Source organism: Dermacentor andersoni, chromosome 2 (assembly GCF_023375885.2).
Source record: "Dermacentor andersoni chromosome 2, qqDerAnde1_hic_scaffold, whole genome shotgun sequence".
Classification (NCBI taxonomy): domain Eukaryota; kingdom Metazoa; phylum Arthropoda; class Arachnida; order Ixodida; family Ixodidae; genus Dermacentor; species Dermacentor andersoni.
This window is the reverse complement of record NC_092815.1, coordinates 140072425-140087508: the sequence shown is the minus strand read 5'-3', so window position 1 is coordinate 140087508 and position 15084 is coordinate 140072425. Positions and strand designations below refer to the sequence as shown.

General features: G+C 47.1%; 1 protein-coding gene and 1 long non-coding RNA gene across 6 annotated transcripts in view; one reads left to right on the top strand and one right to left on the bottom strand.

Moving 5' to 3' along the window:
* Positions 1-13319, top strand: part of LOC129387312 (uncharacterized) — a 65275-nt gene extending 51956 nt beyond the window's left edge. The window contains exons 1-3 of one of the 2 annotated variants that reach the window (XR_011892837.1): positions 4037-4197; positions 12446-12647; positions 13138-13319. This is a non-coding gene — a long non-coding RNA (uncharacterized lncRNA). Of the gene's footprint in view, positions 1-4036; positions 4198-12445; positions 12648-13137 lie in introns of those variants that run through there. The other variant, XR_008614583.2, reaches the window with a different exon arrangement.
* The window catches only part of LOC129387311 (uncharacterized), a 563661-nt gene that overhangs the window by 102435 nt on the left and 446142 nt on the right, over positions 1-15084 (bottom strand). The window lies entirely within an intron of this gene.

Here is a 15084-nt window from a genome sequence, read left to right as displayed (position 1 = left end):
AATGCATTATATCTTTTCCTAATGCCGTGCTTTGAGAACGACAGCAGCTTTCAATAGGACTTATCACGGTGCCAGCTAACGTGATATGGTGAATGCAACCTTTTTGTGAAACAGGGAATGCCAACTCACAGGCGTGGACATCGATGAAGCGGACCACGGTCGACGTTTCGTTTCGGGTCGGTGTGGCAGAACCGAACACCACCTCTCGAACTTCCGGCTTCATAACGAAATTGCCGGTGAACAAGCAATTCCCATATACGAATAACGAGGGTCGCAACTGCCCAGAATTGCGCCTGACCACTCCAGATTCCACCAAATAGTCCGAAGTCAACTTTTGATCCTGGCGTTACAGCCATCTGTTATTTGTTGGGTATATATATATATATATATATATATATATATATACAAAAAAAAACGCGAACTTAACAAATCATTGGTTCTACCGGAGCATTTTTTCCCTCTCTCTCCAGTGCCTATTGCCCAATTCCGTCGAGGACACTACTACATGCGCAGGAAAATTAACTGTTCTTGTTGTAATAGTTTCGCAATGCGTTTGAAGATTTAAAAACACCTGTTTTATACCAAGTAAAGGATGGCGAAATCCAGAAACAAGGTCGAATTCATTGATGGTAGCATAACTGAAGCGGTCGTCAGCGCAAAATATAAATTAAATTATGGGGTTTTACGTGCCAGAACCACTTTCTGATTATGAGGCTCGCCGTAGTGGGGGACTCCGGACACTCGGACCACCTGGGGTTCTTTAACGTGCACCTAAATCTAAGTACACGGGTGTTTTCGTATTTCGCCCCCATCGAAATGCGGTCACCGTGGCCGGGACGATCCCGCGACCTCGTGCTTAGCAGCTCAGCACCATAGCCATTAAGCAACCACTGCGGGTGTGAGCGCAGTTTTCAGAGTTAAGTTTGCGGGCGACGATTTAGTCAAAGTGAATTCATCAACGGAGCATTAATTAAAAAGCGAAGAGTGCTGAGAAGGTACACTTGTCCACGTAGGTTTATTTATTTATGAACTATGGCTATATATTTATTCATTTATTTATTCATCTTTACATTCTCAGGGCCTCTAGGGTGTCAGCGAGAGGAGTGGTTACGCATGTAGAAAAAGAAATCTTATGCGATATGCAATATTAGTGGAGCAAATAATACTGAAGCAATAAATTACAATAAAGCTGCCGTGTTACTGCGTAATCACAGTGAACTTGCTGTTCATAGAGTCGTGCGGGAGACATGTACCGTTAGTACAGCAATTCTGGGTGAAAATAAATAACACGTGAAAAGCTGCAGAGGACGCACAGAAAGAGCCAAGCGAGCTCGTTCTGATTATTGTACTGGCGCAACGCGAAGAGAAATTGCGGGGAAAGTAACGTAAACGTAATGCGTTCGAATGCGTTCGGTAATTTGCTCAGTTACTTTCGTTCGGTAGCAATTAATCACTGTAAGCAAGTGCGTCTTCTTAATGAAGTCATTGTAATGGTAATGGCTAACCTTCTTTCCGTAACGCATGCAAAGACTGGTGCTCAGTTTTCGCGACATTGTAACGTGTACCCCACATTTATGGTTACCCGACTGTAGCAGCTGATACGCGGCCGCCCTCCTTCCGCTACCGACTCAAACTCGAGACTCGCGTTGGTGCTCGCGGATACACGCGTCTTCACCTGGTAATTGGGAGAAGCCCCGCACGGGTGGCTCGCTTTGCCTTTGCCATACACCCTCCAACTGCCCCAGCCGTTCGAATCGCATAAGAGCGCCGCCAGTCCCGCCGTGGTGTTCATCATTAGCCTCTCCGCCTGTTTCCCAAACGAGGTGGTTAGCCCCGCTCTTTATGGCATGCACGCGGGAGGGTGGAGAGGTAGGCCTCGCCACTGCACATCTGCACTAAGCAGAAGCTTGAAGCCCTTTCGTTAAGGGGGGGGGAGGGGAGGGGGGGTCACCGGCGTTCCTCCCGCTCGCACGCGCACTTGCCGGATGGGGTCCTAGCTACTCGAGGAACTCGACAGACGTGCGCAAGCCCGCGCACGTGCGAACACACACACACAGAGAGAGACACGCACTACACGTACTGGCGGCTACTGGAGTGTTTGGTCGTCGCTCTAGGGATGGGAGGGAAGCACTGTGTCAATAAACGGATGAGAGATGCTCGCATAAGCAAAGAAGTCGTAGGGATCGGAGTGCGCGCATGCGCAACAACTTTTATTTTCTTTTGCTCTCTGGTCTACGGATAATTAAACCTGTTGGCGAAGATGGGGATAATTTGGTGCCTTCAGAGGGAAGAGATATCATAGAATAAAAGAAAAAAGAAAGAAAAGCAGTTACTCGGCCTCTCGGTGATATTCCTCGGCGTGGTGTGGCATTCAAGATTGATCACTTTTTTTTTGTACGCCAGAGAGATATATATATATATATATATATATATATATATATATATATATATATATATATATATATATATATATATATATATATATATATATATATATGTATATATATATATATATATATTGGTTAGGCCAGCAGATGTGGACGTGACTTAAGAATTGGCGCACCTTCCATTACCATCATTGAGCATTGTACAATTCTCGATTGCATTGAAAGGCTGCCCGTTGCTGTGATGAGGTGTTGCAGCCTAACTACACCGACACTGTGTAGCTTATCAAGCACTGCAGGTTGTTATATATCGAAGCGATGCTAAATATTGAGCTACGGCTAGTTTTGGCCAGAGAGGGAGACCACGAAGTAATTGTATGTGCCAGTTAGATCTCTTCTACCACCGGCTCTGTTTAACGACGTCCCCTTCCATACAGATATTTCCCAAGACGCAAAATGCGGAAAAATTCCATGCAGCAGGTTCCTCACATCAAAGCGAGTTCAGGCGCGATTTTGCAGCATGTGCTCTCGGTGTTAATATACAGGTGGTCGTGCGTGACCCCACTACTCTTCACACTAAAAGCGAAAGCGCAATGCACTCTACTCCCCACAATAGAGAGAAAAGTGAAACAAAGGCAGGTAGGTCAACCAGGTGCAAATCCGGTTTGCTACCCTATATACGTTGGGCAAAAGAGGCTACGGGAGGAAACGAAAGAAAGGAACTACCGATGGTGTCACGTAGGTGCGAATCGAAACGGCGTCTGTCGGCTTCGCGAACCGCAGCAATGCACGTATCCCTTTTTTCGACTTGTGAAGCTTACGAGCCCGGGCCTAAAGACTTTTGTCACCGTGAATGATGTTGAATCGAAGTGATCGAGCGTGGTGCAGATGGTGTGAAAGCAGAGCTTTCAATTCAGTAGCGAGCTAGTGCGGTGAAAGCGAATCATCGTGCTTGGTTGTCATTCTGAGGCCTTTTTTTTATTTCTACGAATAAAAAATACGAAGCCTTTGTTTAATTTTGTATTAGGGCGAATGCTCGCACGTTTGAGTATATTAGCTGATCTTGCTCTCATTCCTCGATCGCCGCTAATAAACATGTCAGGACGCCCAGAATTGTTTGACTTCTGGGGTATATAGACTTCTTTCCAGGTTTCTTTTTTAAGTTTCTTGTTCATGCAAACCTTTCTCGAGGAGCAAATCAGAAACGTAAGCAAAGCGAGCCTAGAGAAGCGCGTGCTCCACCCCGAAATTGGCGAATAGAACGCGCGAAAAGAATAAGGCTTAAGAGAGAATACTGGTGGAAAAAGAAAGATTGAGCAACAACGACTGAAAAAAGAAGGGTGCCACATAACACCTCGGACTTGTCAAACACGCCCAGGTAAGAACGTCACGTGAGCATAAAAGTCCGCTCTTCCTGACAACTGTTCACAAAGAATGGGCAAACATGGTAAAGCCTGAAAGAAAGAGAGGGAGATCGCAAACCGAAAAAAAAAAGATAGAAAGCAGTAGACAGGGGAGAGTGATATTGTGTAAATCAAGCCCGCTGTGATTTACGCATAATAGAGATTTCACTCATACAAGAGCGCCGGAGTTGATTTACTGCGTACGTTTTGTGATACGACCATGTCTCTTCTTCTTTTATGCGCCAGACGCGACGTCTGTGGCGAGCAGAGAGGAGGCAAAAACGATGAGAGAGTAATGAAATGAACATAAGAAAAAGTTGAGAGATAGACAACGAGAACGCGTGCGACAGAAAGTTGTGTCCTCTTGAAGTCGCCGCCATCTTCGCTGGTGTATTGAGACTTGAGACCAGGCAAGTGGCTCTTCGTGGCGTTGGCGGTGTTGGTATTTGTTGCAAAGCTCGATAGCTGCTCTACATGAGGCTCCACATATGCTCAAGGTATCCAGACATCGTCTCCGTGGCCTGTCACGTCACTAGGGGTCACCGACCAGTGGGAATGAGGCGTGCTACGTTTAAGTATTACATCGCCACCAGAAGCGCATTTGTTGACTACTTTCTCGAAGTAATGAGAAGGCCATGAAGTGGTCGTACGAAAGAGCCGCTTCAGTAAGAAAAAAAAAAGGGATGTCCACTTATTCATTTATTTACATTTAATTATTCGGCAAGCGAAAGCTAGAAAGACGTCGGTTACCTTTCTGGTATTCACGAATCCAGGATCGTTACCAAGGGTATATTTACAGCAGAATACGAATGAGGGAAATTTAGCAAAAGACATCGCTAGAGAATGTACTGAAATAATAATTAAAAAAACATAACAGGCTTGTGCGATCTCGCAGTTTGATGGTGTTCACAGCGCGCACATACTAAGGAAAAAAGGACACGCATGGGCGAAACAGCGACCCTCCAGGATAAGCCGAATTTTCATTGTGGATCTGTTTTGTACAGGCAGCTGTATTATTATTTTCCGGTGCGCGTAATTAAATCACAGATAGCAAATCTTTTCCCGCATAGAGCATTGTAGTCTAGCCTGTATTTGCTACAAATTTAAACAAAATATTCCATCGCTGCGTAAATTTGGTGCCATGTCCGGTTCTTCCATGACGTTGGTATATTAATGATGAAAAACGCTTTCGAGCGCGTCAAAATAAAATTGCGGGGTTTAACATTTCGAAAGTGCTCGATGGCTCAAGAGTGTACTGACATCATATTTTCGATTTTCCATTTTTTTCGCGTTATATGAAGGTTTGAAAAAAATATGAAACAAAATATTACTGAGAGTTCTCGCAGTTCTCAAAACGCCTTGAAAAGTTTAATATATCAGCTTTTCTGCAGCTAGTTTCGGTTTCGTTTCTACTGGCTCGCGACGTCGTGACGCGGAAGAAAATCACGTGGGAACCAGATATTGCAACCCTTTGACATTTGCTCTCGTTCACTCGGTCATCTGCTACGATGACCGCGTGCCTCACAGCGAGCAGCCGTATAGGAGATGGGCAAGTGGTCCAGAGCGATTCTCGAAACGTCGCCATGTCCTGCTCCTACGTGACCGCCTTCTCAGTCAAGACGTCCCGATGCAGTAACCTCCTGGCAAATGAAGCCGAAACTGGCCGCAGAAAAGCTAGTATATTAGGCACTCACTACGGTGAGGGGGCCCGTAATAATAGTGTGTATACACTACTTATTCGAGCCCCCTCACTGCTCAATTGAGGAGGCCCCTTTTTATTCCATTGGATGTTATGTGCACAAAGTTTCGCTAGTCAGTGGATAGGGGGGGATGGGGGTGGGGTGGGGGGGGGGGTAGAGTCTTACTGCAGTGCGCAAGTAACAACGCAACAACGCGTCATAATTCATTGATATGCTGCCGCTAAAGCAGCGTCTACCTAAGGCCCCCTCCCCCTGGCTACACGACGCTTCGGTTCGCTCCCCTCGGCAGGAACCCTCCGTGTCAGACGTGGTGCTGAAGCATAGGACAAGAGAACAAGTACAGCATTTGTAAAACGAGAAAAAAAAAGGATGCCGCAGCAACTTAAATTATTTATCTAAGGAACACTTTCCTTTCATTAATATCGCATAATTTATAATTATTACTAGAATAATCTCGGCCGAATATTCCTGTTTATTTTTTTTAACTATTTGTTGAAGTTATCACGTGATTCTTTGAGCCCGGCCCAAACAGGAGCATGCCATAACCTCTGGCTTCTTGACCATGTCCCCTAAGCAGGCAAGCGTAACGATTTGATGAACGAGTAAGGTAGCAAACAAACAAACAAAAAATACACTATGGCGTTATTCACATTGAGATGAGGCTATTGTCGCAGTAGACCAGCTCGGAGCCGCAGGAGTTGCTGAAGTCTGTTGTCTCCTCTTGTAGGTGACCGGCAGGGGGGTAGCCAGGGGAAAGGGGCCCCCAGAAATTTTTTCGTGTTGTCCATGCACTGCCGACCAAAACAACCCCCAGCACCGGAAATCAATGTGCGTTTTGTCTGGAATGTATTTTTAACGCTCCAAAAGACATCTCAGCGTGTACACTGCGAACTCGGGCTCGATTTCGCGAGAACGCCCATGCATCTGGAGTCCCATAACGCAAGAAGACCCATCCGAGCACAAAGCTTCAAGGGCTTTTTGATGGCGAGCGGGCTCGTCGTGGCATCTCGCGGAGACCGCGGAATCTGCGGAGCGCATGGATTTCAATTCCGAAACTTTATGGGTATAAAGTTCTCATAAACTTTTGATGCGAAAAGTGCATTGACATTTCTGAAGTCGTGCTTTAGGTTTTCAATTCCGGAAATTTGTGAGTTCAATGTTCTCATAAACATTTGATGCCAAAGGTGCATTGACTTTTCTAAAGTCGCACATCGCAACATACAACGAGACAAACCAAATCAACACACTATCAGACAGCGAGGTCTGATGAGACGAAGCGTTGTGGTAATTCATTTGTGCCGTTATGTCACAGAAAAAAATATCAACATTTTTTTCACCTGCGCCAAAGCATCCATGTCAAGACACGAAAGCCAGCAAAGGTAACTACGTTCTTATTTATTTTTGCTGCTTTCACCTTGTTCTAGTTTTGCTCATCGTCTTCAATTTCCATCTCCCGCCTTCCCCGTGTTTTCCCTTATTTATTTTTCTACTTCGACTTTTGTTCGCGAGGACATATTGAGACACTTCGATTTTCTTGTTCTCGCTACCCGCAGGCTGCCAGAGCCAGCCAGAGCGCATGCGTTTTTCTTGTGTTGCCCCGTACACCACACGGCGCACTTCGGTGCGCGTTAGTTTTTCACTGGCCGAGTGGATTTTCGCCGTTTTGGACACTTTCTGGCTAGCAGCCGAGAAAAAGAAACAATGGTCGCTCGCCGCCATCACTGTGGGGACTCGACGTATTGCAACGCGTTCACTTGAGCGCAACCTCTCCGGAAAGTCTTGTCTTGCCGGTGTAGGATACCGAGCAGCATGCGTATTGTTCTATGTGGACCAAATGTCTCACGTTTTCTTCGATATTGCTTCGGTAGCCCCATTAGGTGGCCAAAGTAGGCAGTTGATTCAGGCCAACAGGCTTTCCATTGCGTTTTTTTCATTTCGGTGCCCCCGCCCAACAAAAAAGAAAAAGAAAAGATAAAGACTGTTGCGGTGCAGCGGATGGTCGCATGATGAAAGTTGGATTTTGTTACTTCTTTTGTGCAAAGTAATGGGCCGCGGGACGCTTCAGTTGTGGTGTGTTCTTACTATATTATTGCGATAGCAATTATATACATGAACACTCCATGCGCATTCCTGCCGTCGCCGTCACCCTCATGTTCCGTATAAAATCCAAGGGTGATAACATCGTGACCGCGCGCCGCATGCTATATGTGTGAGTGCAGGGGCGGGGGGACGGGGGGCATGGGTGACCGACAATGGTGGCTCAATCTTGTGTGCGAAGAAAGCCAAGAAAGAAACCTGAAATCGCGGCTGCATCTGGAATCACTGGAGATAGAGAAAACACGTGACGAGCTCAATCGATAATGAGGGAACCCTCCCCCAAGTCATACACCCGCTGCTTACGTCACGTTCTGAAGTATACAGAAGCTTCCGTGAACTTTGCTTCAACCCATTGTGAAAAAGGCTTCCGTAGGCAAGCCGAAACCTCTTTTAGATTTATTCCTTTATAGTACATCTTTTGGTCGGTGTCCGTCGTTTTATTGCTTCACGCTTCATCCCGACCAGACGCGCTTCCGTCGAACTCTCGAATTCAGTCTTGTGTGCGCAAGGGAGAAAAGCGGGGAGGAAGCGCGCTGCCTTCCGTCGCGCGCGATACATCGGGGGGAGTGGAGGGACGATGTATCGTCCCTCCACATGTATCGTGGAGTGGAGTGGCGCCGCTACTACGAGCCTGAAATACGACGGCAAAGCTTACAGCGGAGACATTCGAATTCCCCACCCCCAAAGAAAGCAAAGGCCGTCGTTTCCACCTGAAAGGTCTTGTTGACTTCTTCTTTCTTCGACCGTCAGGGGCCATTACTAATAGAATTTGCTAAACCCTGAGAGACTACCAATCGTTTCCGATATTGTGAAACGCCGGATCGGCGGCGTGTTGCGATCAAGAACAAACGACGCGGGAATTTGACGAATGGAGTCATCTTGCTCCACAACAATGCGCGTGCCCACGTCGCAGATGTGGTTAACATAAAACTGGCAAAGATCAAGTGGGAAACGCTGCAACATCTGCCGTACAGCCCAGACCTGTCGCCTCGCGACTTCCTCATTTTGGGGAAATTGAAGAAATAGCGCAAAGGATCCAGATTAGTGTCGAACGATGACGTGGAAGAGTCAGTTACAGACTTTTGAAGCAGCAACCCAAGGAGTTTTATGAGACGGGAATCACGCGACTCTTTAGTCAGTAGGACCAATGTGTAAGTGCTCATGGACCACTACTTTTGAATAAAGTACGGCGTTTGTCATATATTCGCATTGGCTCACTTTCATTTGACTCGTCCTCGTATATTTTGCAAAACTCCTGCTTTTTATATGCGCTCGCTGTTGCGACTATACTTTTGGTGCAATTGCTCACAATACACGACCGGTTACAGCTGCTTCTGAGCAATACATCGGAACAAAGGATAGCGTCATTGAGATTTTTACCTGGCCGTTGAGTATGTACAAAAACGTAAACAAGGTCATTGACTGACAAAGTTTCATTAAATTATTTGTCCTCAACTTCTTCCCTTCACGGCCTTTACATTTTTCATGTCAGTGGCACGCACTACTTTGCTGTTTTCGTATCGATATAGTCTTAAGCTCATGTGACATTTTCTTTACTTATTAAATAGACAAACAACACGGAAGCATTGATATCAATTACTTCAGACACAATTTTTGGGACATACGAATACATTTTTTAATAAAAAACACATATTTTATTTGTCTTGACAGCACGTAGTGCTGAATAATTCGTTTGCAGCATTTTTCGCAATGGCAATGCGGTTATTATTCATGCATGTGATCCCTCGGCAAATTCTATAAGGAGGAGGTCGAGCTGCAACGTGAGGCCCCCACCTCCCACCTCACCCCCCTCCACGCCGAACGAAATTTCTGGCTACGCCACTGGTGAACGGTACTTTTTGATCCGAAATAACGGAAATATGTTTATTAAATAATCGTAGTCTGTCCGAAAATAATGCTAATATGACGTCTGAAGTGATCGATTCTTAAAGATTGCATCAATCGATGTAAATTCCACAGGAGCCAACAAATACGAAGCTGCAGCGCTAACCGTCATGTTATAGGGTGTGTAAGAAAACGTTGGCCCTCAAAATTTCAACGACATTTACGAACGACATTCAGCTATAACAGAGAGAATGACACATAACCAAAGCGATCAAGTCCGCTTAGCTCTCACCGTTATTTACGGTAAAGAGAGCGCCGGTCCACGTACCAACGTGTGAAGATTCGCGACTGTAATAAAATTTACCGTGCTTTAGAGTGCAGTACCACGCAGCAGTCACAAGTCACTCTGAAAACGGTCTAACGTGGAGCGAGAATAACAATCGCGCACCACCTGCAGGAGATGGAGGCAGCGGAGCGCGAATTGAACGCTGCTGTCCTGATTAGGCCGGTGGTGCTGCCTTCGCTGTGTGCATCGTACATACGACGAACGAACGCGTCGCGGTCTTCGCGCGGCGTCGAAGCTCACTTCTCAGCGGGGCGTATCGCGCGCCTAATTGGCACCGGTGCTGCTGGATGCCGACCAGAACGTACGGGTGAGCGCGCTTCCCTTCGACTAGTTCGCTGCAGCTCTGACAAGCCTGCAGTCACACGGCAGCGCGGCACCGAACGTTATCATTCTCTCCAATCATCAGAAATATTGCCCCATATTTACTGCGATTTAATGCGATTTACCACACTAAAACACCTCTATAACTATGTCATCTAAGCCATCGAGTATTTTAAATGCGCGTAGGATGAACAGACAGCCGCAGAGTGATTGCACGCACATTCTTTTTTTCTTTATTGCTGTCGCTGGTCAGGTGACAAACCTGGGCGCAATCTTGCGGACACTGCATGGAACTCTGCTGTCAGGAGCAGGGGGCGCGTCCGAGGTCCTATAGCTGCGCTCGTGCGCGGACACACGATTTTATGCTCGCGCTACAGGCCATGCCGAAGCATAGCGCCGGTGCATCCGGCGACACGGTGTCGTAGGACAGCGTCTGCGGCTCTACGGACCGTGAACGTGCCCAAGGTTTAACGGATTGCTGCTACTCTACGGGCGCCGAGGGTCAGGCGCCGCTGACACTCGCAGACGATCTCCAGAACGTGGGAAGATATGCCCATGAGTTGGCATTTCCGGTGCCTTAGATTCTGGCGATTCGCTACCTATGACTATTGAGGGTGGCTGCCACCATCTGTATCCAGCGAGTGCATCCGCGATGCGTCGTAGCTTGACCGCGTGGGAAAAAAAATATTTGCCGACTTGCGCGATTCCTCTGACCCTGAACACATTTACTGCGACAGCGGCAGCTTTCTTCCAAAGGAAGCTGCCATCGTCTCAAAACAAGTCCTTCTTTGCAATGCACACGACGTTCTCTTTATCCGCTACAATAATGCCGGCTTCTGGATTCCGATATACGAGCCGTACATGAATAGACGCCAACACTCTCAAAGCGTGTGTTGAGCGCGAAACATTTTGCAAAAACCACCAAGTGCGGCCATTGCACGATAGCTGCTGCGTGCGTATAGCGCGTCCTGATACGAATAGCACTATGCTGCGGCGACGTGAGCGCGAGCCCAGCTAGTGGTCGTCGGCAAAGATTTGTTTCAAGCGCTTAATCGCTATTTTGCGCGCGTTAAGCTGACGTTCGTACGTTACACCTAAAGTGCTGCTATCTGTGTTGCATAAGAGCACTGAATGTCGCACGCCATTTAATCGTGCCCGTACATGCGGTTTGGATATAACGCCTATACGAGTCGCCAACGTGTACGGGTATATGTTTTGATTTATTGTTCAATTTATTACAGCGGTTAAAAATGCCGTGCTATATATAAGTCGCTTTCGTGGGGCCTGAACTGTCTGCAGCGCGAATGATATGGCGACGTCAGTGCAAAAAAGTAGCTCCAACGGCGGTGGAAACAAATTATAATAGTTACTTGCTGCTCCGATTGGTGTTGTAATACCGAGGACATGAGGAGCATTAGGTATAAGTTTGCATTCATACGCATATTATGTGGTGTCACAATTACTGCTTTTGTTGCTAGTACTGCTTTTCCTTCAAATTATATGGAAGTCACTGTTAATGAACTACCGAGAAGGAAGTGTCACTTCGCGATACTGACAGTATTTATAAAAATAGGAAGTGAAAACAATGCAATAGTATGCTGTGTACGCGACATTGATTTAACCCGAAATGAATTTCTGCAGGATTTGTAGGGTAGCATCCACGTATTATTTTTGGAGTCACTGCCACCTTCAGGACAACAACAACAAAAAAAAAAGGCGCACTTTCGCTCGAAAGGCGAAGCACTGATTGCGAGAGCAAATTAGTGGAGAGCTATTACGAAGTAAGCATTGTTTTATTGGCCGTATAAATTTGTAAACATAGACATACTATCTAACAAGCATGGTGTCATGTGCGCACAAGGCAACATGAACACAACTCACTCGATGACCGCGAAAACTCGCTGTCGAAACGCTGGAGTTAAGAAGCGCGGCAGCAGCAGCGAGTGAATTCTCGCGGCGTCTCGTATCAACGCGAACTAAGCCACGGTGCACTCTCTGCGCGTCGCAGACGGCTTTCAAGATACAGCGGCCCGGGCGGGCACGCGGGGCCGCCCGGGCCGCCCGAAGTAAAACGCCTTGCTCCCCGCTTTTTTCTCTTGCGTGCGCGATAATGAGCCGCGATCGCGGGCTCATTCTAGCACGCTTTTACTTCCACATACAGCACAAGGTTCCGTACAGTCGAGTTTGCGGCTACTCTAGCGCCATCTGCCGCAGCGATGCGGCAATACTGGGAAGGTGGCTCTGCGGCTCGGCCGGATCGACGCATAGCACTTCACGCGCGCTGCACTTCGGGTCGGGCACGGTTGGGGCCGTTTAGCTTTGTTAATTAGCACTCCTCCTTTCTTTTAGGATACGGCTTGTGACTCTGCAGGCGTATCGCAGAAGCGTCAAAATTACGGAGGCGCGAAAAATAACTAGTGGAACCAGCGATACCGCTGCGTAGGACTCCCAGCCACGGAGGCCAGCCCGGGATAAATTGGTACATGTTTCCTGGCACGCCACACGAACTAGAATGGCAAAATAAATGGATCGCAGCTGTGAGGGGAGTTAAGTAAGTCAGCTTCTGTCATCATATTTGTGAGAAGAGTTTGTTTTGTAAATCGTGCTGCACGTGCGCGTTTCGCAGCTTGTGCAACGCCAACAGGGATGGCCGAGTCAGCTGCTTAGCATTTAAAAGACATTTGTCACGACTGCGTTGATTTGAGGACTGTTTAGTGTAGCCTTAGCATTTTGTATAATCAGGATAACACTGGCGTGTCTGATGAGCAATCTTTTATGCCGAGGATGCTTATATTATGCTGGCGATGCTCGTTTTGGGTACTGGTGTCAGAGGCGCAACTTCACATGGTGCGATTTCTTTTGCGACCTTACATTTGCGAAATCGCCGTGCAAAAGCAAAGCGCGTTTGGAAGTAAACGAATTTGCAAGCGCAATCAAGCCTTGCGAAAATGGCCTAATGAACCTCGATCACTGTACATGATGCAAAACGAACATTCTCGTCATAAATTCTGATGTCGTAGTTAATAAATATCATTTTTCAGCTGCAGATGGTTCCGAATGGGTCCCAAACGAATCAACCAGGAAATGCTCTAATCAATTCGTCAATGAAGAAAAAAAACTCAATGAAAAATCATCCTCGCAACAACCCGACGCTTCTTCTGGGCGTTTACAAAGTGCGGCAAGTTGACGAGAATAATCTGACGAATAAAAAGACCTGGTAAATGAGGGCTCGTTTGTCTCACTAGCCGCGCAAAGCGACTTGCAGTTGCGCCGATTACGTCCGCAAGTAGGTCCGCGTTCTGTGTTCTGCAGTGAGCCATGACAGACCCCTTACAACTGCTTCAAAACCACAAAAGCTTTCGTTTGGCGCCGTGCCAGATGACAAAGTGTGAAGAACGTTAGAGTACCGTGGTGTCACACAGTCACTTTCAATCAAAATCGCGCCACACCGGATAAAATTTATCAATTTAGATCAAGCATGGTCACTGCTGGCCCAACAATTCGAATCGAGTTAGTTCAGCTCACTCGGCATGATGGTGCTGACTACAGCCTACGATCGCGATCGTGAGGCTCGAACTCGATGCGCGGATCGCGATCGATTGAACGTACATCGAGCGAAATTGCGAACTAATGTGACCGTGCAGCTGTACACGGTCCAGATCGAGCCGTGTGGCGATCTAAAGTAACAATGTGACGTGCACGGGCATCAAATGATAGGCCACGGTTTAGAACGCGCCGGAGTGCAATGAGGCATGCGTCGCCAACCGCGATTCGTCGAAAAAAAAATCGGTGAGCCTATCAGAAACGTAAGGTTTCCAGGGTGCCAGTTTAGTAACTTCGATGTTAGTGCCACAGTGGGCTTTACTCACGTGCAGGATGACCTCGTACAGTTGTTTTCCCTGCTGGAAACGGCACTTCGCCTGAACGTCCAGGCCGGTCTTTCGCGCAGAGAACGTGCGGAGTAGCGCATATCCTGTCTCCACTGTTAACGCAGCAGTACGAAAGAAATACTCCCCTATTCCTTTAATATGCCTAAACCCGCAAAAAGTATTTGCGACATCACCGTGGACCACGCTTACATCTTCAAGTAAAAGAAAACGGCGAATCACGGATATATGCGCGGCTTTCAGCGACATGTGCACGAACCTTAAATTTCGCGGTCTTCCCGTCTTCCCAGTGTTGCGCAGCTCGCCACAGGCGGCGCTGAGCAGCGCGGCAGTGTTGCTGCTCAGTGACGCCGCCTCTTTACTGGACGGAGCCTATACGGCGCTCGGCGACGATTTTATTGCCCTTGAACCTTATACCGAACCTCACGGCGACGGCGACGGTAGAAACGTGCCTAGAGCGTCCATATAATTGCTGTCGCAATAAAACAACGACAAACGTCATGTTCGTGGATCTCAAGAAATACGGAATTCATTCATATTGACACTTGTACATTCCTAATTTAATAGATATGCTAATTTATGACTATGAAGGCAGAGTGTAAGGCGCTGTGGCTATGGTTGTCTGTGGTTGGTTGGCTATGGCAACTGTGTGGGCGATTGCATCTGTCGTCTACTCTGGGTACACGACAGAAGGCACATCCTCCAGGGAGGCAGAATCCGCCTGGAAACGCCCTGAGTCGAGTTTTGCACGAAACATCTGAACTATGTAAATTTAGTTGCACTGTGATCAGCGCCTCCCTTCGTTCAGTGATCAAAAAACGCTTCAGCGTGAAACTAAGCAAACAACCGAGTCAGAGGTCGCGAAGAATGCTGAAAATCGAGAAACTTGAAACATTGAAGACAACAGCAACAACATTGAAAAAAAAAAGAACTCTTCGTTCGAAAACAATAGCACATCTAGAAAAAAGAAAGCGTCTGCGAAACTTTCAGTTACATGTAAAGCCACATCTTCTGGCTCTTAGCGTTGCCCGAATTAGTCGAGCTGTGGGATCACTGAGTGAATTTTTATAGGAGACCATTGACTTCATCTAAGCTCATCAC